Genomic DNA, 27,219 nt, shown 5'->3' with positions numbered 1-27,219 from the left:
TCTTCTGGTGGTCCTTTGAGACTGGTATTGAGAAGATGGCATTGGCCAGATCAAAAGATGCATACAAAGTACAAGGAGAAGTATTAATTTGCTTAAGCAATGAACTCACATCTGGAACAGCAGCTGCAATAGAAATTACCACCTGGTTAAGTTTGTAATAATACACTGTAATTCTCCAGAATCCATCTGGTTGGGTATTTTTGTTTGTTTGTTTCTTTTTTTGGTTTCTTTACAAGCCAAATACATGAGTTAAATGGGGATGAGGTAGAAATCACCACCCCTGCAACCTTCAAGGCCTTGATGGTGGCACTAATCTCTGCATCCCTCCAGGAATAAAGTATTGCTTTGGGTTTACTGTTTTCCTAGGCAATGGCAGTTCTATTGGTGTCCACTTGGACTTTCCTACTGTAATAGTCCTTATTCCACATTTCAGGGATCCAATATGGAGGTCCGCCAGTTACTAAGTATGTCTATTCCAATGATGCATTCTGGAACGGGGGGAATAACCACAGGATGGGTTAGGGGACCCACAGGACCCATGGTGAGGCATACCTGAGCTAAAACTCCATTGATAACTTGACCTCCATATGCCCCCACTCTGACTAGCAAGCCCTGGAAATATTTTGGGTCTCCTGGAATTAGTGTCAGTTCTGAGCCAGTGTCCAGTAATCCCAGCAAAATTTGATTATGTCCTTTCCCCCAATGAACAGTCATTCTTGTGAAAGGCCGCAGGTCCCTTTAGGGAAGGCTAGAAGAAAGACCAACAGCATGATCCTTCGGTGATGTAGCACGGTCCTTCTTCAGAAGGTCCTGGCCTTCCCCTCATTTATGGGTTGTAGGTCTGTAATCGGGCTCGGGTCTGGGAATTGATTGAGCGGCCATGCCTCTCCATTCTGCTGTTCATCTGATGTAGCATTCTTTCACCTGCACAGATCACATAAATATTTAGTAGGTGCCCAAGTATTTCACTCTTAGGGACACCATAGCTAAGTAGCCATTGCCATTAGTCCACATGAGACAGGTTGCATTGATTACTGTGGACACCTTGCTATCCATTATAATAACCATGTCCACCCTGTCTCTATTGATTCAGTGTTGATACCTGCCTTCTACCACCACGGGGCCCAATCAGCCCCATTGTGGGCAAATGTCGGCGTTCGCTTAGGGCAGTGCCCACTGTTAATCCTGGGGCACATCAAATAGCAATCACAGGAGTCTTCAGAGATGCTGGGGCCACTTCACAAACTTGTTCCTTATGGTTGGTGTGAAATGTATGTCCTAAAGGCATTCCCTTTTTGGGTTTATGAGATTATTCTGATAGATCCATTCTAACATACTAATTTCCCTAAACTTTTGTATGCCTTATTCTACAGTATACCAAGGTAAGTCAGGTAGCTCAAGTTGGTCTAATTTAGGCCATCTGGCTGCCCATGCTTCAGTGAACCAACAAAATAAGCAATTAGATCCTCCCTTAACCTCTCTTGCTGAGACAGTGAAGGAAGAATCTGTGCTTAGGGTCCCCATACCAAGAAACTCAGACTCGTCTAATGTCACATTCCTTGCACCCATAGCCCATACCCTTAGTAACCATTCCCAGGGATATTTCCCAGGCTTCTGCTTGTATGTATTAGAAAACACAAGCAGATCATTATGAGTATAGCACACTTCTTCCTGAGTCATCATCTGAACCTCACCTTTAGGAATTTTCTGAGACTTAATTCTAGTACAAGTCTAGAGGAAATAATGGGTGGTGGGGGTGTTTGCTGGAGGCCTCAGCAATATCTTGTAAGCATCTCCCCCAGGCAATACTACAGTTGCAGCCCCACCTGGCTTTTCAGCTTGAACCCTTTAGTTAATCTGCATATATATGAGTTATTTTACTGGTAGTGGATTAATCCCCTCTTGTGTGAGGGGTAGATGTACTGACAGGGTGGCTCAATCGACTCTAAGAGATCTATAGCCTCCTTTTCTGGATCATCAGCCCATATGTTCCCATCCCATATTTCCCATGGGTTCCAATTCTTTCTGATTAATGCCCTTACATTAATATCAGACACTTTTCTGCTGATACTGCAGACCTGTAATTCAGCTGATGCTGTAAGTCAGTCACTCGTATGATGAGACTCTGGATTTGGTTTTCGGCAAAGTCAGCTCTATTACTAGAGGAGAGAAGACTCTCCTTTGTAGCACATGCAGAAGCTCTTAGGTCTGTTATTCAGCACTCGAGATGTGCTTCTGAGGTTCTAAGACAATCCCTTTACTTGATCACATTTTCTATTGTAAGGAGGACCAGCCAACCAACTTCCCTATATTTAGCTTCTGAAAAATATCAATCACACGATCACCCAGAGCCTCTCCTCTCACTGGTACTTCATCTATTGGTGGTGATACTGTGGATATTCGCTTAGCTTCTGCACCCCCTGGATGAACACCACCCACTCTAGTAAGCATGGCAGACTAATTCATGCCTTTAGGGGTACAGATAGCATCATCAGTGCTGTTAAGCCTAATCAGGCTGGAGAGCCTATTTGAGAAGCCCACATTTATGATCTTGTTTCTCTAAAACCACTCCCGATGCCAATTGTGTTAGTCAGGGTTCTAAGAGAAAAACAAAACCAGGACACTTATGATTTTACATATATAAATATATGACAGATATATACAGCACAAAGGAATATAACAGCTAATTAGTTCACACAGCAGTACAGAAGGCTCAGATAAACTTGCCTCTGTGGAACAGTTAATATACTGGAAGTCCTTCAGCTCATGAGAGCTGCTGGCTATAAGGTTAAGGAAGCAGACACGTGAGTCTTCCCTAAGGAAATGCAGGCAGTCCAGACACAGGAAGCAAACAGCAGGTCAGGTCAACAACAGTCAGCAGCTCAGGAGCTTAGCAAAGCAAGCCCAGATGAGATATCAAACTCAAGCAATGCAAGACGACAGGATCCAACAGCCTCAAGCTCAAGCAGCGTATACAGCAGCAGTGTGGCGAAGCAGTTCCTGAAGGAACTTCAGGCTCTAATGACACAATCCATGGGATGGCTGTTCCACAGGTAGTGTAGCTCACAAGTTGAGACAGAGAACTGGCTAAAGCAGTCACCCACTGGTCCTATCACCAGAGAGCAAGAGAGAGTGGCAAGGTTTGATGAGGCATTTATATCTTTGTCCTAAAATCAAACTGTGACCTTATTAATTCCACATGTTCTTATTGGTCAGATTAGCACATTAAACCTGCCTGCCACCGTTCTTTTTAGCAGTTCATGGTATTTTGAATATTAGTCACCAACACCATGGTTCAAAGTCATCCATTCTTTGGTGTGCTTTATTCATGTCTAGATTGGCCATGCATAAGGGGTGAGTGACAACACCATGGCTTGGGTCAGGTGCGCCTTCATGTTCAAAGCCACTCATTTACTTCAGGGTAAGTCATGGAAGGCCAAATTGGGGATATCTCAGAAGCACCTAATCTTGAGATTTGGGGAATCCCTACGCCTTCTTTACAATTTTGTCTTTCGTACCTTCTACCTATACACATGTGTATGTAACACTTTTTTCACATGAATAGCCTTTTAAAAAGTAGATAAGCTTTAAAAAGAACATAACACATTTTATATCACTCTCAATAGGAAGCCAGTATTCTTTGGCATAAAAAGGAGATAACTGGAAATAGGAGTGCAAAGGAATTGAAAGAAACACTTTGGGATAAGAACCTGCGGTTTGATGGAAAACGGTTGCCTGGGTTGGGTCTGCCCACTTATTGTTCAAAAGAGAACTAAGTGCTCAGGCTGTGTTGGTCTCTGGGGTCCAGTGGCAGTGTTACTGAAAACAGAGCAGACAGAGCTTCTGTTTACAAAGCTTCCCTGCCCATCTTCGCACCTGATTAAGTGAAGTAACCTTGGACACTCAGACCGGGCCCATTGGAATTATTCTCACCAACCAGAAACATGTCCGGGATTCTTCGTGTCTATAAAATTTATAGATGGCCCCCAAACATACATACTCTGGAATGTCCTTTGTCTTCTGTCTCTCCCTTTTGCTTCTCACCTGCTCTCTACCTGGAAGGCCTGTGGCTCTCTCTCCAGGACCCCTTCCAGGCTGGGTCTCTCAGCTGTCCCTGTCCCTGCTGCTCCAGCAGCAGAAGTTGTGGCTGTGGCACCAGAGCCATTGAACTCTTTCCTGGCCAGACTGTTGGAGTTTGTTAATGGGTTTGTATTAAAGCTAACTTTCTCTTTCTTTCTGTAATTGCAGCTATTGTGTTCTTTATGCCTTTTAACTTAACTAATTCTCTGACTTCTAGATAAAGGGCCAGTTCTCACCTTTCTTTATCTGACTATCCTAAACCCCTTTTACCTCATTTCCTTTGATTTCCTGTTCCCTACAAACCTCACCTCGCCCAATAACTCTATTAAGTAAAGGTCTCAGCTCTGTCTCTTGTCTCTGAAAGACCTTGCAGGCTCCACACTGAGAGTGCTCCTTTGACAAACTGAGAGTGCCCTTTGAGGACAACAAAGATCATCGCTTGTTCATTTTCCCATTCTGCATCATTAAGTTTCATAAAACTTAAAGCCAACTTTCCTTTCTGCCCCTTGGGGAGCCATTATGTTAATGCAAACTACTTGCCAGCTAGAGGAACCACCATCAGATGAGCCTGACCCCTATGCCCCAGGGAAACTCCTTCAGGGCAGCGCAAACCAGAGAGCCATGCCAGCCCAGGGCGAGCATGTGCACCCTTCTTTGGCTGGTGTTTGAGCACCCACAAGTCCCCTGGCCAGAGGTATTCTTTCTACACACACTCAGAGCTCTCTACCCTCAGTCCCCTGAGACTAAACTCATTGAACCCATTCGCTGAAACTGTCCATTCCTCAGGCTTAGCCCCTCTGGCACCAGCCAACTCACTCTACCCAGGGCCTTCTGTGTGCTCTCTTGCGGAATGGTCAGTCGTGGGACCCGGCTCCATTTTATTCTGATGTCAGACTCATGGAGGCTGAAGGTCACATATTCTGTCTTGCTTGGAGATTGTTTTCATGTATCTTTGATTTTCCTCACCTTTTTTGTGTGTGCAGCAAATAAAGAGCAACCAATAATTGCACCATACTTGGTCCTGCGTAAGCTCTTAAGGCCCCAGTTGGCACAACTGAAGTAGGATGTAGAACATTTCCTATGTGGGGTATTTTACAACAATTGATGTTAATGCTCCCTGAGACTATGGTCCTAAGGTCCTAGGTCCCAGGCCCGCAGCTCACCCCATCCAGGTGATTGGTTCTGGCTTTGAGCGATTCAGAATATGATGAGCATCTGCATGTCGGTGTTATTGAAGAACTTTCTCCCTATTCTCAAGAAGAGAAAGATATTCTAAATCTTTGCCTAAAAGATTTTAAAATATCTTTATATATTTAAATCCTTGTGACTCTTGTTGCTGGTTTGTGGATGGTGTGAGGAAAGGATTCGGTCATTTCGTACAGTGTTACCTATAACTAGATTATCAAATTACACCAAGGTGACTCAAAATACCATATTAGCATATGAGATCTTACAAAGGAGAGAAAGCCTTAAAATGCACCTTTTACCACGAAGGAGGAAGATTTGTGAAGCAAATTTAAATGTCAAAATATCCATCACCTCCTTGCCAATGTTCCATATACTAATATCAAATCTACTTATCTTTTTTATTACCTTTTGCTGCATGATTCCTAGAATTTGTTTACTATTTTTTTCATTGCGGAGGTTCAGGAACCAGCTGCAGAAAGCAGCAAAGAGGGTCAGGGCACCCTTCATGATTACCTGAGCCATGGCAAAGAGGGCTACTCATGGATCTGAACTTCTCCCTTCTCATCCCAAGAAGGAACCCAGTTGGATGAATGGAATCCCAGAGCTAGAGACTCACAGTGTTCTCCTCAGTCAGAAATGTAAGTCAAAGAAGACCCATTAGGGACAGAATGTCAATGATCTAAATCTGTGGTTTTAATTTCAGCATGCTTTCCCTTCCTTATTTGAAATCAAACTTCTTACTCATTCTCAGATCTTGTGGTTCCATGGTTCTGAATCCACTCTCTCCCTAGATCTAAAGGAGAGAACTATATCCTGACTCAGCCAATCAAGGGCCATAATGGTTTGTCTAGGGTTGAGCACATGATCTAATGGCCATGGAGAACTGGTGGTCCCAGTGACCATGCTTGCCACACTAGGGGTGGGGAGTCCAGCCAGGGAATGAAACCAAGAGGGAAAAACAAGTGTTACCCTGACAGAGAGAGCTCTCTGGTGACACTGGTCAAACACATCCAGTCCTAGCGTTGGATGTAGCCCCGTCCAAAGGCTCAGTTTATCGCATCGACATTTTCTTCTTAAAGCCTGCCATCACATCTTAAAGGCAATTAACTATATATTAACGTATTGAATATCTCTCTTTCCCATCAGAACCTAAATTGCATCAACATGGCTATTTCGTACCATTTTGTATCCTTAGCACTGAGCTCAGGTTCTGGTCCCAAACTTCACTGCCATTGAGCCAATGCCGAATCATAGTGATAGGGTGGAGCTGCCACTGTTTCAGAGGCTGTAACTCTTCACAGGAGTAGAAAGCTGGTCGTTCTGAGAAGAGTGGGCTGGTGATTTTGAACTGCTGACCTTTGGGATCTTAGCCCTATTTATAACAATACACCACGAGGGCAAATAAAAGGGGCTCGTGAAATCAACCAAAGTACTGATACACACAACAACATGAATAAAGCTCTGAATCATCATGCCACCAGAAATAATTCAGTCATTAAATAATACTTAGGATATGATCCTATTAATATTAAGTCCTAGAATAGGCTAAATTAATCTTGTAACAGAAAGCATATCCACAGTTGTCTGGGACAGGCAGTGAGGACATTGGTCAGGAAGACCCAGGAAAAGCACGAGAGAATGTTCAGGGAGAGATGGAAATGCTTTATATCTTGATCACAGGCACATCCACGTGTCAAAATTCAGAGCTTTATGCTTAAAATAGTTTGTTATTGCACACAAATTATACATCAGTAAAGTTGGTTTCAAAATAAATGAGAAAACGTCCCCCCAAAAAAACTCTGGAATCCCTTGATTGAATCTGTGACCCAATCTTGCCGGGCCCCCAGAGAAAAGAGAAACACTCCAGTCAGGAGCAAAGGAGTTTGCAAATGTGGACATGGAAGTAGAAATGAGGTGGGGCATCCCTCAGCCCAACCACTGCTGTCAGGTGGATTTAACTCATAGAGACCGCGTAGAAAGGTTCCAAGATGGTAAATCATGATGAGAGCAGACAGCCTCATCTCCCTCCCAGGGAGTAGCTGGGGGATTTGAATCAACAACCTTGTGTTTGACAACCTAATGCAGAACCTACAGCACCACCAGGTGGTGCAAATTTAGGTTTGTGTTCAACCACTAACCTAAAGGTTAGCGGTTCCAGCCCACATACCCATGACTGTTCTTGGTTGTCCGAGAGTCAATTCCCCAAATTCCTGGACATCCCGTGGGTGCAGAGTGGCACTGCTCCCTAAGGATTTGAAAGGTGACTTTTCAAAGGCCCTTGCCAGGCCTATCTTCTGAAATTCTACTCAGTGAATTCAGACTTTCAGCCATCGACTCATAGCCAAGCACTTACCTGTTTGCACCACTCAAGGACTCCCCACCCAGTGGTGCAATGAAAGAAGAGCCTGATTATCTGCTTCCATTCAGATTAAACCCAAGGCCAAGGTCAACACAGACCACCTGGAACAAGAGAATACCACTGCCCCCTAGACAGCCTCCTCCCTCCCGCAGCGCAGCTAAGTGGGGTGGAATGGCCAGCCCTGCAATTAAGACACACACACCCTCCCAAATCTTATAGAGTAGTGCTGCTACCCTGTCACACACAGGGCTGACATGAATATAAATTGATTAGACAGCAATTTGGTCTGGGGTTTTTTACTTCTTCTTTTTTTTTTGTCAGGGAGAGGGGGAGTTGTCCGTTCTCTCAACAATGAAAGTGGAAACCAGAAGTTCTGGTGGGGTGGGCTGAGGCTGGGGCTGAAACCCTGGAAGGTCCTGCTGGAGAAGGGCAGTGGGGATGAGTTGTGTGCACTTGACTTACCCACGCTGACTCTTCGAGTTTCCATGGTAGATTCAGGAGAATGAAAGCAGCGTGCTCAACTACAGACAGATGGACCCGATAAAAGGATTTGAGAGAGAGAAAGCAAGAGAGGTCCCATGCTAGAGAGCGTTGAAGAGGAAGCTACTGATGTTGTGACACCACGTCCTCTACTTTCACACCAGAAGTAAACCTCAAACAATTTCACCAGCAATCCTCTCCCCCTCTTGAGTGTCTGGGAACTGGGCAGCTCCAAATTCTTTCATCTTCCCCTCCCCCAAGACCTAGCTGATTCTGCTCCTCACGTGACACCTGGCTTTATATGCAGCCATCCTCTGCTGTCACCCTCCGTAAGACAAGCACCTGCAGAGAGGCCCTGACCATCCTCTGCCTGAGACACACCTGAGGACAGGATGGTGGCCAGACCCTCCTGTGTGGTGCTGGCCCTGCTGCTGCTGCTGCTGCTGGTAGAGGTCTCCAGGTTTGGAAACGGAGCCTCTACTCCTGGGATTGTGGCCAGGATTACTAGAAAAGGCCTGGATTATGGTAAGAGGGCTGGGCGGTTCCTTCTGGTGCTTATTGTCATTGCCCTCTAAAGGGGCAGGGTAACAGGACATGGAGCCAGCGGGGTGAGGTTCGGCCACAGGGGGCACAGGAATTTTGGAGATGGGACTCTCCAGGTTCAGTGTCCCCATCCTGAAATTAAGAAGGTAAGGAGAGAATTAGACTAGCATTTTCCCAGCTTCACCTAGGGACCACACCTGTTAGAGTTTCCAGAACATACGTTAAAATGTGGACCTCTGGACACCCATCAAACTGACTGCAAGCTGTGTGCTTAACATGTTTACCAGAAGGCTAAGCACGCTACTGGTTTCCTCAAAAGCCCCACAGTATTGTACCACTGCTTCCAAAACCTGGTGCAATGGCTAGATAACGGGGACTACTATTAGCCAGCACATTGATGTCGTGGCCTAATGTAATTCTTAGGCTCAGGCTCGTATTCGTAGCTCATTTTATAGATTGGGAAATGGAGGCTTGGGAAAGGTCAGGGACTTGCTTGAAATTATAGCAACAGAGCTGCTGACGTTGAAGTTAACGGTCCAGAGCACACCCATGATGCCACCAGGGCTCCTGAGAAGTGGCAAAAACCATCATCCACATAATTGTTAAGGCCTGCCACCCCTGTGAAACTGATGAAATGGACTCAAAGCCACTTCCGTTTGCCCCAGCCCGTCGATATGGAGTGGACACCTTGACGAGGGAGCTTTCCACCATCAGTTTGCCAGATTTCTCCGGGAAATTCCAAACTAGCTGGCTTGGGAAGGTGCACTATGACTTTTACAGGTAAGACAGGTAAGGTCTTCATTCTCCAGCAGAGGAGCAGTGAAGGAGGAGGATGGGGCCCGGCCCTTCCTAGTGGAGGAGGAGCCACAGCTAATGGAGGGGTCAGCAGGTGGGGCATTATTTCTTGGACTAAAGGCTGAGTGATGCTCTGGTGGGGCTTTTGGAAGGTGTTATATATTTCCTGTGAGGAAGATGGGGATTTCTACTCCCATAGAATTACAGTCTCCAGAACTAACAGGGTCACTTTAGGGTCACTGGGAGTCAGCATGGACTCAACAGCAGTGAGTGAGTGAGTGAGTGAGTGAGTGAGTGAGTGAGTGAGTGAGTGAGTGAGTGAGTGAGTGACATACATCTTAAGAACTCATGGTGGAGGTGAGCGGCAAAGTAAACCATTCACCAGTCCTTTGTCAAACTTGCTCTGGAATTTGGCCCTGCCAAGATGCCTGTTCCTCTCATTCATGCAAACTAAAGGTCTCCCGGAGGCATTACTTACACACACACACACACACACACACACACACACACACACACACACCCCACACACACACACACCCCAACCCCAGCCTATTAAGGCTGTGTCCTGAGAGACTTTCAGGTTTACAGGTCCTGTTCCACCGCTTGTGGATCCTCCCCTTGAGTAGAACATCCATATTCCCAGTTAGGAAGGAGCAGGAGTCCCCTTGGTTCTGCATTTCCTTCGCCTCAGAAAATGATGACCTCATATTCCATTTGCATTCATTCAGCCTCCAAAGTCTCCGCCTTTTACTTTTCCGCATCCTGCCTTGGTGGCATAGACTGTCCTTCAACCCCTCAGTGCTCAGAATAAGCATCGAGACATCTTTTAGCAATCACTTGTGGAAAAGGTTGATTAACCGAATCCTTCTCAAGTCTCCTGAGACAGTTTCCTGAAGGCAGTGGGCAAAGAGGAGCTATTTTTCACGGACGCACCCTCAATATTCAGAACCCACTGCAAGGAGGGAGGTGCTCCCTCTGAAGCCCTGGGGTACCTGTTGCACCTGGTCTGCAGGGTGGGTTACTGGGGCCTGGAAATGCATCTAGATCAGCCACCAGCTGTGAGCTCCTCCAGGGCAAGGACTACATTTTGAATCTCTGTGTCCTTTATGCCTGGATCTAGGTCTGACAGAACAGGATCTCTATGATTGTTTGTTAGATGGACCAATGAGTGTTGAATGGACAAGGGACATAAACTTGAGTGGCCACAAAGGCCAACCGGTAATATACATGAGTGTATCGTGCAAGGGGACTCCATCTATCAGGAATCAGCCAGGAAAGCAGAACCCAACCAGGGACTTCAGTGGAAGGAATTTAATACAGGGGATTACAGCAAAGGTGTTGGAACAGTGATTCTCAACTTTCGTAATGCCCAAACCCTTTCATACATTTCCTCATGTGTGGTAACCCACCCCCCACCATAAAATTACTTTCATTGCTACTTCATAACTGTAATATTGCTACTGTTATGAATCAGGTGACCCCTGTGAAAAGGATGTTTGACCCTCATATGGGTCACAACCCACAGATTGAGAACCACTGTGTTAGAAGGACTAAAAAGCCAAAAGGAATGAGAAGACAGAAATCAGCGTCAACAAGAAGTCACTGACATCAGCAGAGCTGGAGGAACAAAGGAAGGAGATCGTGTCAGCAGAACACAGGAGCCAAGGGCTCCAGGTAGGAGCCAGGACCACAAAAGAAGTGGAATCCAGCAGGAGACTGGAACCACTATGGAAATGGCCAACAAATTCACTGCCATCAAGTCGACTGTGCATCACAGCAACCCCATAGGACAGAGGAGCACTGGCCCCGTGGGTTTCTGAGACTGTCCCCTTTATAGGAGTCACCACTGCCCAGGATTCCACTTCAGGTACAGAGAGAAGAGAGTGAATACCCTGCCTTCTTCCTCCTCCCAGTCACTCATCACCCCTCCAAAAGCAACCTGCAGGGAACCTGGAGAATATCATTTTCCCAGGGCCGTCCTGTTCAATATCGACTGGAGCAAAGGAAGGGCAGGGTGCTGACAACAGATAGCTACCATGATGTTTACCTAGAGAACACTTGTCAGATGATAAATGCTATAAGGCGCCTTCTCTCGTTATGTTTAACCCTATAACACCGAGCGTGATGTTTTCATAACATTTATGTAATGTATATATTTATAAATATATTAATAGCTATAAAAGTAAAGAATAAAAGCAAAAAATTTTTCCTGAAATTAAAATTTCAGGCGTTTATAGGGTTAAACAGAAATCAGACATCCAATTTAGTGTAAAATTTATTAATTTTAAAATAACTCACAACTGATTCAACTTTTCAAAAACACTATTAAGACCCAGAGACATGATGGTGGGACTTGGTCTTACATACTTTGAACATGTTTTCAAGAGAGACCAGTCCCTGGAGAAGGGCTTCATGTGTGGTAAAGTGAGGGGCAGTGAGAAAGAGGAAGGCTCTCAGTAAGATGGATTGGCACCGTGACTGCAGCAACGGGCTCCAGCACAGGAAAGATTGTGAGGACGGCACAGGACCGGGCAGGTTTGGTTCTGTTGTAACAAGGGTACTCACTGTGAGCCAGAGTGGACTTGAGGGCACCTAACAGCACCAAGCCATTTACAGTCCACCGATGACCAGAGGGTGCTCTCTGAGCTGAACTTGATCAGCTTGTGAACCTGTGAACCCTCTCATCTGCTTGACGTGTGTGAAGGTGGGCAGAGGGGAGGAAGGCTACATCACTGGGGAGGCCAGGGCCAGGTTCCCGAGCCAGCGCCTACAATGCCTGGTGACTGTGAGAGTCTGATGGACAGGAAGAGGTACTGGGAAAGAAGGATTTCAGATGGGACAGGAAAGTCTGGGTTCCTACATCAAAGAAGGCTTCCCGGTGTGTCAGTCCAGGTAGACTAGAGAAACAAATTCATAAACACTCATACGTGTATAAGAGCCTTCTATACAAGAGCAATTGAATATTGAGAAAACATGTCAGCCCCCAGTCCAGATCAAGTCCCTAAGTTCAATATTTGCCCACATGTCCGATATAAATCTAGAAAGTCCTCTTCTGACTCACGAAACACATGCAATAATACTGAATGCAGGAAAATCACAGGCCCGTGGGTGGGGAGTGTTGTGGATCCAGTGGAGTTGTAAGCATCTCAGCACTAGCTGGAGTCTCCACGTGGTTTTCAGCTTTGAGGCTCTGGCTGCCATCAGACTATCTCCATATGGCGTGTCAACAAGAATGTCTCTCTGGGAGAGAGCTGAGAGAAAATGTGTCTCCCAGGTCCAAGAGAGGAATACAGGCGTTTCCGGAATCCTCAGGAGAAGGCCATGCCCACAGAGAGGCCTCATTGGCTATGACCTGATTGACAGGCTAGACTCCACCCCTTCACTCTCAAATTGACAAACTATTATACAACTACCAAGCCAGGGTACAATGCAGGGTCCTCAGCAAACCAGGAAGGATATGGATAAGATGATTTGATTGTCTTGTGAGGTTTGGGTCAATACCTTTGAACAGTGTCCGTGGTTCTTCTAGGACTGATTATCTTCCTTCCTTCCCTAGACTAAGGCTGGAGAACTTCGAGATCCAGAACTTGGATTTGAGTCTTCTTCCAGGACAGGGTTTGAGAGCCACCCTCGCCAATAACTTGTCTGTCAGTGGGAAATGGAAGGTGAAAAAGGGTATTGTGTAAGTAGTGGAACACCGGTCAGCTTGGGGCATGGGTGTCCAAGCCCTCTGGGCTCCCATTCCTTAGAAGTCCATAGTATGAGGATCCTACATCTGACTATTCTAGGCTTCAGTTTTATCATCTGTATAATGAAGTTAGCAACAGCCTAGCTCATAGACAGGGTTTTGGATATAAAAATACACAACAGATGTAAGGCATTGGGTCCTGTGCCTGACACACAGCAAACACTAAGTAAATGTTGCCTCTTTGCATGGATGCAGTTGGAGGCTCCGAGAAGACACCAGCTGGCTCGTGGGAACATGGAGTGAACCCATGAGTCTGTGACCTTTAGCTCCTCTGCCCACCAGATGACCCTGAGTTTACAATCTTTCGCTTCTCATGTCTCCCAACCAGCAAACTGGAGGGCACCTTTGATTTGAGAGTCGATGGTATTTTCATCTCAGTGTCTCTGAATTTGGGCAAGAACCCCTCTGGACGACCCACTGCCTCCATGACCCACTGTAACAGCTCCATTCACCATGTGGACATTGACATTTCTGGAAACCTGAGGTAAGTGAAAGGAACTGTGATGGTGCTACAAGTGAGACCCTGGGCTGCTAGCCTCAAGGTTAGTAGATCAAACCCACCATCCCCTCCTCCAGAGAAAGATGAGGCTGCCTGCTCAGTTTTCCAGTCTTGGAAGCCTTAAAGAGGCAGTGGGTTTGGTTAAGAGAGTTTTGTTTTCATTTTCCAGGTAAATAACCTCTGAAAAGAGTCAGAGGCACATCAGTATCCAGCTCACCCAGATGCCCCTGATGGGACATACAAAGCAAGATTTCTTCTCTTTTTTTTTTAAATAACAAGAACCAGATTTTAAGACTAGGAAACACCAGGGGTCATCAAAGCACAACCTGTGGGCCAAATGCAGCCCATTGCCTCCTTCATTGACCTGTCGTCTCTGGCTTCTTTAATGACAGCCACAGTGAACAGCTGCAGCTGAGACGTTGATGAGCAAAACCTAAAAGACTTTACCATGTGACCCATGAGAAAAAGTTCCAGACTCCTGGTCAAGTCCATCTTAACAGAGGAAACTTGCCCACAGGGGATGTTCAGTGAAAATGGAATGAACTAGGGCCCCCTCTCGGGTGAGAGATTACACCTGCTGTTTTTGTAGGCACTGCATCCTTTGGGTCCCCATATAAAACAGATGGCATGCTCAAAAGGTTAATCTGATAAGAACTGAAAGAAGAGGAAGATTTGATAAAGTATGAGGAAGGTTAAGATTTCTAGTAGTGCTTAACGGTAGGAGGTTCAAACCCACCTATTGGCCCTGAGAAGAAAAGGCTTGGCCACCTGCTTCTGTTAAAATGTGATGTGGTGATTGGTTGAGGTTGAGTCAGTTCTAACATTACACCCAAGGGGGCCCTATGGGGCAGTTTGACTCTGTAACAGAGGAGTAGTCTTGCCAGGGAGCTGACTCAATGGCAACCAACAACAACAAGGAAAGCGACAAGGGCTATTGAAGCACAGAGACTCCTGACAGCAGAGAGCCATTCCAACCCAGAGGGTTAAGAAGAGAAGGGAAGGGAGAGTGTAATCAGAGCCTGGAAAGAGCTGGAACCTTGGATAAGGAGCCACTGGACAGGCAGGAGGTTTAGCTGCAGCCCCTGCCAGAACCATGGTGAGCAAGGAGGGAGGGAAGCAGGGTGTCAATGTCCCGACTCTCAGTCCTGCCTCAGTCCCATTAGCCAAACAACCAGAAGTCAGAAAGCTAGAGACTGATCCACATGTCAGCCTCAATGCTGCTAACAAGAGAAGCAAAAGGAACTGGACTTGAGGGGTGGGGCTGGCCAACAGAAGAACCCTCCAAGTACCTCCTGGCTTGAAGTTGACTTGTTAGGAGACTATGCTGTGGAATGAAATGACAAAGGGGGCTTTTCATCCTGCTGGTTCCCGTGAAATTCAAATGTGGGAGAGTCTAGAGGTGGTTAGTCATTCCCTTACACAGTGGGCAACGGTTTCCTGCCCTGAGCTGCAGGCTGCCCTTTAGGAAAGGGAATCTTTAGCCTGTGGGGTTGGTGAAGTTCCCAAGCCTGGTGACATTTTAATTGAGCAGCCACCAATCCCCATTTCTCAGGAACAAAGCCATCATGTCCTACATGGCTTCAAAAGCAAAGAAATATTGGAACTAGACACGGTGGGACCATCAAATGAGTTAAGCTCTTTGCTTATGATGTCAATTGATGCTTGGGTGGCTGCTATGAATACAGACACCAGGACACTTAATCTTGACCAAAATGGAGTAAAACTTTCTATATTCATTCATTCAGCCAGGATTTATTGAGCCCCTTTTATTTGCCCTGGTGGTGTATTATTATGAATAGGGATGAGATCCCAAAGATCAGCAGTTGAAAACCACTGGCCCACTCCACTGGATAAAGAGAGAAAGACAGGCTTTCTACTCCTGTGAAGAGTTACAGTCTGGGAAACAGTGGCAGTTCCACCCTGTGGCTATGAGTTAGCATTAGCTGATGGAAGTTTATTTGGGGCCAGATCTTGAGCTCAATGCTAGCAATACAAGATTGTACAAAATAGGATCCAAAGGAGCCATGTCAATATAATTTAGGTTCTGATGGGAAAGAGAGATACTCAATATTTTAGTATATAGTTAATTACTTTGAAGATGTGATGGCAGGCTTTAAGAAGAAAATGCTGATGCAATAAACTGAGCCTTTGGACAGGGCTACATCCAACGCTAGGACTGGATGTATTTAGCCAGTGTTACCAGGGATCTCTCTCTGTCAGGGTAACACTTGTTTTTCCCTCTTGGTTTCATTCCCTGGCTGGACTCCCCACCCCTAGTGTGGCAAGCATGGTCCCTGGGAGCACCAGTTCTCCTTGGCCATTAGATCAGGTGACCACCCCTGGACAAACCATCATGGCTCCTGATTGGCTGAGCCAGGATATAGTTCTCTCTTTTAGATCTAGGGAGAGTGTGGAGTCAGAACCATGGAACCACAAGGACTGAGAATGGGGAAGAAGTGTGATTTCAAATAAGGAAGGAAACACATGCTGAAATTCAAACCACAGATAGTTTGTTGTCTTTCCGTCCCTAATGGGTCTACTTTGACTTACATTTCTGACTGGGGAGAACACTGTGAGTCTCCAGCTCTGGGATTCCATTCATCCAACTGGGTTCCCTTTGGGGACGAGAAGGGAGAAGTTCAGATCCATGTGAATCCCTCTTCACCAAGGCTCAGGTAATCATGAAGGGTGCCCTGACCCTCTTTGCTTTTTTCTCCAGCTGGATCCTGAACCTCTTCAATGAAAAAATTGCAAACAAGTTCAAAGCGATCATGCAACAAAAAGTAAACAAAAGGATAAGTAGATTCGATATTAGCATGTGGAACATTGGCAAGTAGGTGTTGGGTATTTTGCTTAGCAAATCGTCCTTCATGGTAAAAGGTGCAATTTAAAGCTTTCTCCACTTTTTTAGATCACATATGCTAAACTGGCTTTTGAGTCAACACGGTGTAATTTGACGATCTAATGATAGGTAACACTGAAGAGAGAATGGGCACAAAAATGACTGAATCCTTTCCTCGCACCACTCACAAACCAACACTGAGTCACAGGATTTAAATGCTTAAAGATAGTCTTTAAACTTTTAGGAGATTTAGAATATCTTTCTCTCCTTGAGGATAGGGAAATAATTCTTATATAACACAGACCCACAAAAATGCTCCTCATATTCTGAATCGTTCATGGCCACAACTGAAAACCTTAGTGGGATGGGCTGCTCGGCCTCAGACCTTATGACTATAGTCTCAGGAGACATGAACATCAGTTGGCATAACTTAGTCCACATAGACAATGTTCTACATCTTACTCCTTAGAGGCAAGGATGGCAAGGCTTTGTCTCACACACTTTGGACATGTTGTCAGGAGCAACCAGTTCTGGAGAAGGCCATCATGCTTACTAAAGTAGAAGGTCAAGGGAAAAGAGGAAGGCCCTCAGGGAGCTGCATTGACACTGTGGCTGCAACAATAGGCTCCAACCATCACAACAATTGCAAGGATGGCAAAGGACTGGGCAGCGTTCTGTTCTGTTGTGCACCCGATCGTGGTACCTAACAAAGTCAGGGCAGACTGAAAAATGGAATTCGTCACTTGGCCCCTCCTTCTGGCCTTGCTCTGGAGCCCTCACGTGGCCCCAGTCAGAACTATCTACACCCCTGGTGCTACGTTTTAAGGTATCCCACCAAAGTGGGTTTTGACTCATAGCAACCCTATGACACTGCCCGGTCCTATACCATCCTCATGATTGTTGTTGTGTTGAGCCTACTGTTGCGATTACCATGTCAATCCATCTCACTGAGGGTCTTCCTCTTTTTAAATGACCCTCTACAGCTGGTGTAGGGGGTTACACCTTAGGCTGCTAACCTCAAGGTCAGCAGTTAAAACCCACCAGGAGCACCACTGGAGCTCTGTCTCAGAGAAGATTGGAAACCCACAAGCACCATTCAATGGTGTCCTACAGGGTTGCTATGAGTTGGAATTGGCTCGGTGGCATTGAGTTTGGTTTGTTTTTTTCTCTTGGCTTTGGTTTTTTGGTCTACTTTGCTAAGTTTTTGCAGTTTTCTAGGGACAAGTCTCGAAAAAAAACCACAGACAAAACCCATAGCTCCTGTTGCATCAACTCAGACTCATCGTGACTCCACATAAGTCAGGGCTTTTCAATGGCTGATTTTTCAGAAGTTCATCTCCAGACTTCTGGAAGATGCCTCTGGATGGACTCTAGCCAGTCTGTCATTAGGCAAGGACGGGGGGCCATTTGCACAAGGCAAGGACTCCTTAGGTCTTTGCAGGACCTTCTTCTCCCAAGATGGTTGCGTAACAGTGAGATTTCTGGCATCTCTGATTCGGAAGAGGTGGCAAATAGGCTGAGAAACGGGTTGGTTGAGCCTCCACGTTAGAATCACTGTACTGGTGGACATGCATACACTCTACAGAGACGTGGAGCTGAGTGTGATGACAATAGACAACCCTAGGGCAGCAGAGACTTGACCAACCTCCGGGTTTAATGTGCTTTCCAGAAAAGGCCAAGACTTTAAGCTGCACCCACCACCTAGAGGCTGCCCATATGAGAGTATCCAGGTGGTGTTTGTTGAGGGTGGCAGTGATCAATTCCCCTTTCTCATCATGGGACCCCCACTCCCATCCCACATCCCTACGAGGCAGACCATCAGGGAAGTACTGGGTGGGAGGGCAAGGGCACTGTGAAGTAGGGATTAGAAGGAGGGACTAACCTGGCTTTTTCACCTAACTCTGGCAGATCTGCAAATATGTGGAGGAGTCAATAACTTCACACCTGAATCCATATCTCCAGACGCTCCCAGGTTTGCATCTCATCCATTATTTTATTTATTTATTTGTTTGTTTATTTTTAAAATCATTTTATTAAGGACTCATTCAACCCTTATCACAATCCATATATACATCAATTGTGTACAGCACATTTGTACATTCATTGCCCTCATCATTCTCAAAACATTTGCTCTCCACTTAAGCCCCTGACATCAACTCCTCATTTTTCCCCTCCCTCCCCACTCCCTCATGGACCCTTGATAATTTATGTTATTATTTTGTCATATCTTGCACTGTCCGACAACTCCCTTCACCCACTTTTCTGTTGTCTGTCCCCCAAGGGAGGAGGTTATATGTAGATCCTTATAATAGGTTCCTCCTTTCCAACCCACCTTCCCTCCAGCCTCCCAATACCACCATTCTCTAAATGGTGTTGTGCAAGAGAACAGAGCTCCCTACAGTTGTCTACTCTACAACCTGCACAACTAACTTTCGATACCTTGTTCCTAATCCTGCTTCTTTCCTCTTCTACAGTCACTTTGATGATTGACCAAGTTGCTGGCATTGACTACAGTTTGATAGATGCTCCCCAGGTGACCGCCCAAGGCTTGGACGCACCCTTCAAGGTGAAGGACTCTGGGTAAAGGACCTGAGAACTGAGGGCAGGCAGAACATCAGCTCCAGCTCAATCACGTACCTCCTCCTCTCCCTCAGCCAGTCTATCCACCCAATAGCTCCCAAATCCTTGCTCTTTACCACCAGGCTGTATTTCTACACGCCCCACTCCACTCCCCTAGCATAGAGATGCTGCTCTAATAGGAGGATTCCCTGAAGCTGTCACAACCTGGATGTGGAAGGTTCAGAGGAAATCCTTCAGTACCTCAGCACCCTCATTCAAAAAAGGAGCTGCTTCCCAGCCACCACCTAAGAACTCAGAGGCTTCCTCCTCAGAGAGGTTTTGCACCCTTCTGTCTGACACCCTCTCTGATAGGCACCTTGCATGACTGAGGTACCCTTCTGTCTCCAGGGTGAGTTCTTTAGCCGAAGCCGGCGGTCCTCAGTTCCCTTTGATGCCTCAGCCATGGAGATCCCCCAAGAACATGATCACATGGTCTACTTTGCTGTCTCCGAATATGTCTTCAATTTGGCCAGCCTCGTGTACCACCAGGCAGGGCGTATGAACTTCACCCTCAAAGAGGAGCATGTGAGTAGGGGAAGGGAAGAGATGGAGCCCCTTGTGAGAGCTTCCACTGGGACCATAGACCTGCAGGGGCTGCTGCAGAGAACCAGGGGAAGAATCTGAACTTGGGAGCATTCCAAAGGAGGATTCAAATCCAAGCTGTGTTTTAGTTACCTTACAGGTACAGTGAATCCTGAGTGTGTACTGCCCAGGGGTTAGATGAGACATTGTGGTCAATGGCGCACGATTCTTATGAGCTCTGGTAGCAAGTATTTTAGAAACTAAGAAGGCTTGGTGTATCATAGAAGTCCCAGGATGGCAGAAATAATGATGTGCTCAGCTAAGGGAAAACGAGGTAATGCGCATGTCCCAGAGACCCCTCAGGAGAAGGGTCTTCTGGTCTCTTCCCCTTTGCTCCTGGAGCCTGGAGAAGCAGATATTCAGATGCTTTGAGACTTACAAAAGATTTGAAGGACAAAAAAAAGATTTGAAGGACAAAACAGAGGGGCAGGGGTAGGCATGAAGGGCCCTCAGACCCAACATGTGGGTCTGTCCCCTGTGAAGGGAGAAGAGAAGGAGGAGGGAGAGGAGGAGCCATGTGAGGACTGCTGGCCAGCTTTGAGAAGATCTTGACCAGCAAGTTGGTGAGCCACGGAGCAAAGTTTGCTCATCAAAGGAGTGCCATGTCAAGGAGAAAGAATCCAACTGCCCAGCCCTGCCCTGCTCAGTCAGGGTCTGGGAGCAGTCTACAGGGGGTGCGGCCTTGGTGTGAAAGGTCAGGGTGCACAGTGTGATGTATGCCTCCTTTGAAGGGAGATCTGAGCAGCACAACTTCCTGACGGCCAAACTGTGGTTAGTGCCATTGAGCAGCACAGAGAAAGAGGGGTTCTTGAGGAAGGACAGGTCCAGGGAGATGGGGTTGTGGTAGTTACATCATCTGTTGTCAATATGACACTTAAGAGTGAAGGGGTGGAGTTTAGCCTGCCAATCATGCTGCAGCTTGATGACTTCATTTGGAGGCGCTAAGGAGATAAATAGCTCACTGGAGGTGGGACACACCTCACTCCCTCAGAGACATTACTGACAAGGAACCTGATGGTGCTATGCTGATGCAGCCAGAGCTCTGGAGCACGAAAAGCCATGTGGCGACCCCTGCTAGTGCTCAGATGCTTACACTGCCACTGGATCCACATGACATTCCACCCACTGGCCTGTGATCTTCCTGCATTCAGCATCATTGCATGTGTGTCGTGAGTCTGAAGAGGAATTTATAGACTAGTGTAGGACATATGGGGTAATATCAGACTTATGGACTTAATCTGGACTGGGCTGGGATGTTTTCTCAATGTACAATTGCTTTTTTATAAAAGCTCTCTCTTATACATATGTGAGTGTCAATGAATTTGTTTCTCTAGTCTGTCCGGTCTAATGCACTCAATAATTTAAGTGCTGTTGCTGTCCCATTTTACAGATTGAGAAACTAAGAAATCAATCCATCAGCAGATTACGGGGGCAGCTTTCGAACCCAAGCTGTCAGATGTCAAAGTCCACATCCCTACTAAGTGTCCTGTCCTGCTTGTCAAGTAGCTCCCTGCTTATTCTGCTGCAGACGCCCTTGGACTCCATGCTGCATCTTCACACCAACTCATTCCGGGCCGTGGTTCCTCGGGTAAGACCGTGCCACTCATCACAAGGCACAATGCAAACCCCTCACCTTTGCCCAGACCTGGACATTGTATTTGGGCACCAATAAGCAATGTGTGAACTATGTACAGCCACAAAACTTACCTATTAGCACAGTGGGAACAAATGAAAAATCCTTGAATGAATGTGTTTGTACAAAATTCCCATCATTTTCTAGCTCCTTGAGACACAGAGACACAGAATCTGAGTTCAGACCATCAGGTCTGGAATCCTGGGTTGGCTACTTGCAAGCTTTGAAACTCAATCTTGCTGGACCTCAGTTTGCCCATTTGTTGAGTGAGGGCGACAGTAATATCTACAGCACTTAATCGTGTAACCAGGCCAAGTGCCGTTAACTTGATGCAAATGTACAAAAGTCCCTCCAGCACAAGTGATTGGGAACCAAATGGATGGTCATCAAATATTTGTGGGGTTGAGGGTTTCTTTGTGTTTCTGTAGTGGCACAACTGGAAAGTGGGAGAGGGAGTGGAGAACATGGAACCCCTCCCTGCCCCGCCCAGACCCAGATGATTCCGCTTCACCCCGGTCTTAGCAAACTAGTACTGTTATTAGAGCAGTACCTCAGGAGGATGACTTTAAAAACAGAAACTGAGAGTTTCACAATTTAGGAAGCTAAACCTTCCAATGAAGGCATCAGCTCTAGGGGAAGGCTCTGGCATCTCTGGAAAAGGACCTCTCTCTCCCCCAGCCCCTATGAGCCTGGCATTCCTTGGCAATCTCTGTGTGTCTTGACATGAACCTCCCCTGGGGTCTAGGAGGTTCTCAGCACAGGAATCCTAGGAATAAAAGACATGCTCCACACATGACTCTTCTTTCTGGGTAGTGGTGATGTCTCTCTCCTCTCTGTGCACCTGTCTCCTTTTCTCTCTCTTCTTTTTCTTTTTAAAATCATTTTATTGGGAGCTCATACAATTCTTATCACAATCCATACATCCATCCATTGTGTCAAGCACATTTGTACATTTGTTGCCATCATCATTTTCAAAACATTTACTTTTCTACTTGAGCCTTTGGGATCAGCTACTCATTTTTCCCCTCCCTCCTTCACCCTTGATAATTTATAAATTATTATTATTTTGATGTGTCTTACACTGTCTAATATCTCCCTTCACCCACTTTTTTGTTGTCCATCCTCCAGGGAGGGGGTTATATGTAGATCCTTGTGATCAGTTCCCCCTTTCTACCTTACCATACCCTTACCCTCCTGGTATCACTACTATCCTTAATGGTCCTGAGGGGTTTATCTGTCCTGGATTCCCTGTGTTTCCAGTTTTTATCTGTACCAGTGTACATCCTCTGGTCTAGCCAGATTTGTAAGGTAGGTTTGGGTTCATGATAGTCGGGGGCAGAAGTATTAAAGAACTATAGGAAAGTAGTCTTTCATCAGTGCTATACTGCACCCTGACTGGCTTGTCTCCTGCTTGTGAGACTTCTGTAAGGGGAAGTCAAGTAGCCTACAGATGGGCTTTGGGTTTCCACTCCGCACTCCTCCACATTCACAATATGATTTTTTGTTCTTTGATGCCTGATACCTGATCCCTTCAACACATCATGGTTACACAGGCTGGTGTGTTTCTTCCATGTGGGCCTTGTGACTTCTCAGCTAGATGGCCACTTGTTTATTTTCAAGCCTTGAAAACCCCAGACACTATATGTTTCTATAGCTGGACACCATCAGCTTCCTTCACCACATTTGCTTATGTACCTGATTTGTCTTCAGTGATCGTGTTGGGAAGTTGAGCACCATGGAATAGCAGCTTAATAGAACAAAGTGTTCTTACATTGAGGGAGAGTACTTGAGTGGATGCCCAATGTACTTCTGCTACCTTAATACTACACCTATAAATACATGCACATAAATCAATTTTCCAATAAATAAATATATTTACATATGTACATGCCTGTATTTAGACCTCTATAATTGCCCTTTGTTTCCTACTTCTTTCCTCTGTTTCCTTTTACTTTCCCTTTTATCTCTTTTAAGATAAAAGGTGTGAATCCAATAAGCATGTGTTGGAACAAATAAAGTTGGAACCTGGGTCAATATGTAACTTGAATCATCCACTTTCATGAGGCTGGGACTCAGGATACACCCCAAACCAACTCTGCCTTATTAACAAAATGGAGGGTAATTACATCAGATTACAAATGGAAGACAGCCACATGACACTAAGAATCACGGCTTAGGCAAGTTCACACAAACTTGGGTCCAGGGGCACAAGAACTCAATCCATGACAGATTAAAAAATTACATGCCAGTCAACCCATAGAGTGCACAGGAAACATAAAACGGAAGGTGGGAGGTCAACCGTACACTGCTAGTCAAGCATGCCCTTTGTGAGTGTCCTCTCTCCATCCTAAACATCTCAAAGTTTCCCTCGAGCCACAGTGGCCCTCTCTTGGAAAGGAAATCTGGAAAATACCTCTTCCTCCTGTTCCAGGACTGAGTTAGGGCCATTGGAGATTTGATCCTGGAGACTTATCAACCTGCTCTCCCTCAATAATGTTCTCTGTCTAATGCGCCCCTCTGAGGCTCTGCCCGCTCTCTCTAGCTGGCCAGGTTATACCCTAACATGAAGATGGAACTTGAGGGATCACCTGAATCAGCTCCTGTCCTGATGTTTTCCCCTGGGAATGTGACCTTCATGCCAGTGGTGAACATCCAAGCCTTCGTCGTTCTGCCCAACTCCCTTGAACGCAAGCCACTCTTCCAGCTCAGGGCGGTAAGTCTGGCCTGAGCCAGGTCATGCATGCGTGAGTGCACCCTCAACAAGTGTGATGGAGTCCTCAGCTGAGAGGACCTGGAAGCTATTTTTGTCTCTATTGGCATCAGTAGGCTCTGGATTACTGGTGTAAGTAACTAAGTTCCCAAGGGTATAGTTCACTAAATCATGCACCTTCAGAATTTTAAAAACCTTAGAATGTCACTGCAGGCTATAGTGGATACCTGTGGTGACAGAAAATTTGGCACCAATCATGGGTAAAAGTTGCATAGCACTAGAATTATAATTGATATCGCCTGGAAAATATTGGCAAGTGTTGTATTATATGTTTTTATAAGAATTAAAAGGTCATCCACTCCAATGAAATTGAAGATGTCAGCTTTCCTCTGTTATGTTGCCTATGAACTCTTTCTAGATTTAAAACATGTGCCTGTTTAAAGCCTTACAAAAAAAAACATCAAATTGCCTTCTTCAAGAAATTATGATAATTAAAGAATACCTAAGATGGAAAAGAAAGCAAAACACCAAACTTATTGCCACCAAATTGATTCCAACTCCCCCATTTAATTTACAGACTCACCACAATCCTTATCAAAATCCTTGCTGGCTTTCTTTTCAAAAAAATATTTTGAAAAGCTGATCCTAAAATGTATATCAAATGGAAGCGACCCTGAGAATGGGGAAAATGATGACAAAGGAGGGAATCGGGGGTGCAACAGGAGTAGGGTCCAAGCCAAAGCAGCATGGCCGTCAGTGTCAGTGAGCTCAAAAGGAGGCATGCGAAACATACTCCATCCTTTAAGAATCCAGGCAGAGTTCCATCCATGAATTGGGTGGGTGTTTCCTTGCTGGATGGGTTTGAAGAGAGGTCTCTCTTTGTAAATGCTTTTGATTTGAAAATCCCTGGCTGTATTTTTCCAATACACACTCTGCATTTAGTGGGATGGAAATGATCATATTTTTACATGTGTGATATAAGAAAATTATGAAAACAATAGAAAAATAAAAATAATGAGACTGCAAGAAAGGAATGAAACAAAACAAAAAAGAATCAAGTTAGAGAACTCACGATTCTCAAATTCAAAACTTTCTATCAAGCTTAGTGATCGAGAGAGTATGCATTAGAAGAAGGACAGGGATTAATGCAATAGAATTGAGGGACTAGAAATAAGCCCAGTCATCTGATACATTTACAAATTCTGGCAAGAGGACGAGGACAATTCAATTGGGAGAGAGCAATACAACATTTAGAAGAAAACATAGAAGATCTTTATCACTTTAAATTAGGTAACATTTAGCTATGACACCGGGAAAAATAACAAAAGGAAAATGGATAGATTGAGTTTAATAAAAACTTTGGTAAGTGAGTTAATTTGGCTTCAAAGGACCCATGACAAAAATCATAAATGTAAAAACCGAGCACTTATACTCTGGGGCATTAACCTTAGGGAAATGGAGCCGCCTGTTCACACCAAACTTGAACACAAATATCAACTTTGTTAACAGTAGTCAAACACGGGGACTTTCCCACACAGACGTCCTTCACCAGGTGCAGGGTTCAAGCCCATTGCACTAGCTCCAGGGACTGTTCCTCAACAATAGTGGACTCCTGGGACAAGCAGCAATCAGGGTCAAAGCTAAGTGGGGGGTGGGGTGGACATCAATATAAAAGATTGAATGGTTAATGGTTCCATATATAGAATAATCTTGAAGTGACAAAATTACAGACATATAGTACAGCCGCCTGATTGCCACAGATTCAGGCATGTACAGCAGGAATAAAGGGCAAGATGAAGGGATGCTTGTAGTGATGGAATGTGGCGCATGACTGCAGGTAAGCTGGGAAATGTAGTTCAGCTGAGCTCACAGGCTACAAAGAAATGGGTCATGGGAAACACACAGCAGTGCCTGCTGGGGCACCTTCTTGGCTGTCTTTTGACTGCTGGCAAGGTTAAGGCAATCCAACCTTGCTCAGGGCAGATCAGAAGGCAGCCTTCCCAGCTCTGGATGGCCCACACAGTGTTTCTTTCTCCTGCAAAAGCCTCTGGGTTTCCCTTAGGTTTCTAGGTGGAGCTGTCCAGTGCCACCTTCACAAGCACTCGCCCAGGTATTTGTTGCAGGGAAGCACTCACTTGCTGCTAAGAGGAAGTGGGCTCAGCTGGAAGAGCTGGCCAGCACAGATGGGGCGGGCCTTTCAGGTGCCTGACCCACCTCTCAGCAGACCATTCCCCGCCCTCAAGGACAAATGTCAACTGGTGGGCACTTTTAACCTTCCCCAGGGACCCGGGTTCTCACTGAAGTTCCCTTGCTATCCTTCTCGAAAACTTAGTCAGAGGAGCAGGCAGAAGACATCCCTAAGGAACTTTCTGTGTCTTCAGAGTGAGTGTGTTCTCCTTCTTGGTAGTGCCACGGAGATGGAGCGCTCCAAAGCCTCCACCCCATGTTCCTCAAAGCAGCTCTGGCGCCACCCACTTGTCCCCTCAGTCCCTGATCCTGGGACAGCTGCCTCAGACTCAGGCATCCTACATCTGACTGTGGCCAGCAGCCGCCATGTGCCAGAGGGGGCTGAGGTGTCTCAGTTTTCCTCCTCTGCTTTTCTAGAGCACCAACGTCTCTGCCACCATCAATGTCACCCCCAGCAGGATCAGTGGCTCGGTGAAACCAGGAAGGTAAGGGGGGAGAAATGACAGTGGGATGGCGACTTCCTAACTGTACCCAGAAGCCCTAGTCGGGCTCACTGTTAGGGCTGGGGTTGATCTTGGAAAAGAGACCCTCATGGGTTACTTACCCTTGTGCACCCATCTGGGAAAGGCACATGTACACTCCCTCTGGAGAAAAGCCTCCAGGGAGCAGAGGTCACTTTTAGATCTCCTAGTGACTTGACCACCTCACTCCCCTGGCCCTGACATCAGTGGAGATTTTCCACTAGGGGAGGAGAGTCTAGTTTGGAGAGTTCTGCTTGAAGTTCTGTTTGCAGGGACTTTGCATGTAAGATTGGGCAGGTGGGGAGGGGATGGTTAGAGTCAGTGTCAATTGTTCAAATCAACAAATGGGAGAAATTCAGAATGGAGAGTCAAAGGTGACCCCAGGTCACTCCTTCCCACCCCACTTCCCATTCAGTAGACGAGGATGTAATGG

The 27,219-nt window shown here is 45.9% G+C and overlaps 1 long non-coding RNA gene across 3 annotated transcripts in view; it reads right to left on the bottom strand.

Annotated features, from left to right (window-relative positions):
• LOC142422377 (uncharacterized) overlaps positions 1–27,219 on the bottom strand; it is a 244,932-nt gene that overhangs the window by 201,335 nt on the left and 16,378 nt on the right. The window contains exons 2-3 of one of the 3 annotated variants that reach the window (XR_012779082.1): positions 16,243–16,307; positions 11,859–13,090 (exon numbers count right to left, since the gene is read on the bottom strand). The exons of the other annotated variants lie outside the window; for them this stretch is intronic. This is a non-coding gene — a long non-coding RNA (uncharacterized LOC142422377). Of the gene's footprint in view, positions 1–11,858; positions 13,091–16,242; positions 16,308–27,219 lie in introns of those variants that run through there. 3 annotated transcript variants of the gene reach the window in all.

This window comes from Tenrec ecaudatus, chromosome 12 (genome assembly GCF_050624435.1).
Source record: "Tenrec ecaudatus isolate mTenEca1 chromosome 12, mTenEca1.hap1, whole genome shotgun sequence".
NCBI classification, from domain to species: Eukaryota; Metazoa; Chordata; class Mammalia; order Afrosoricida; family Tenrecidae; genus Tenrec; species Tenrec ecaudatus.
This window is presented reverse-complemented; position numbering and strand designations above follow the sequence as displayed.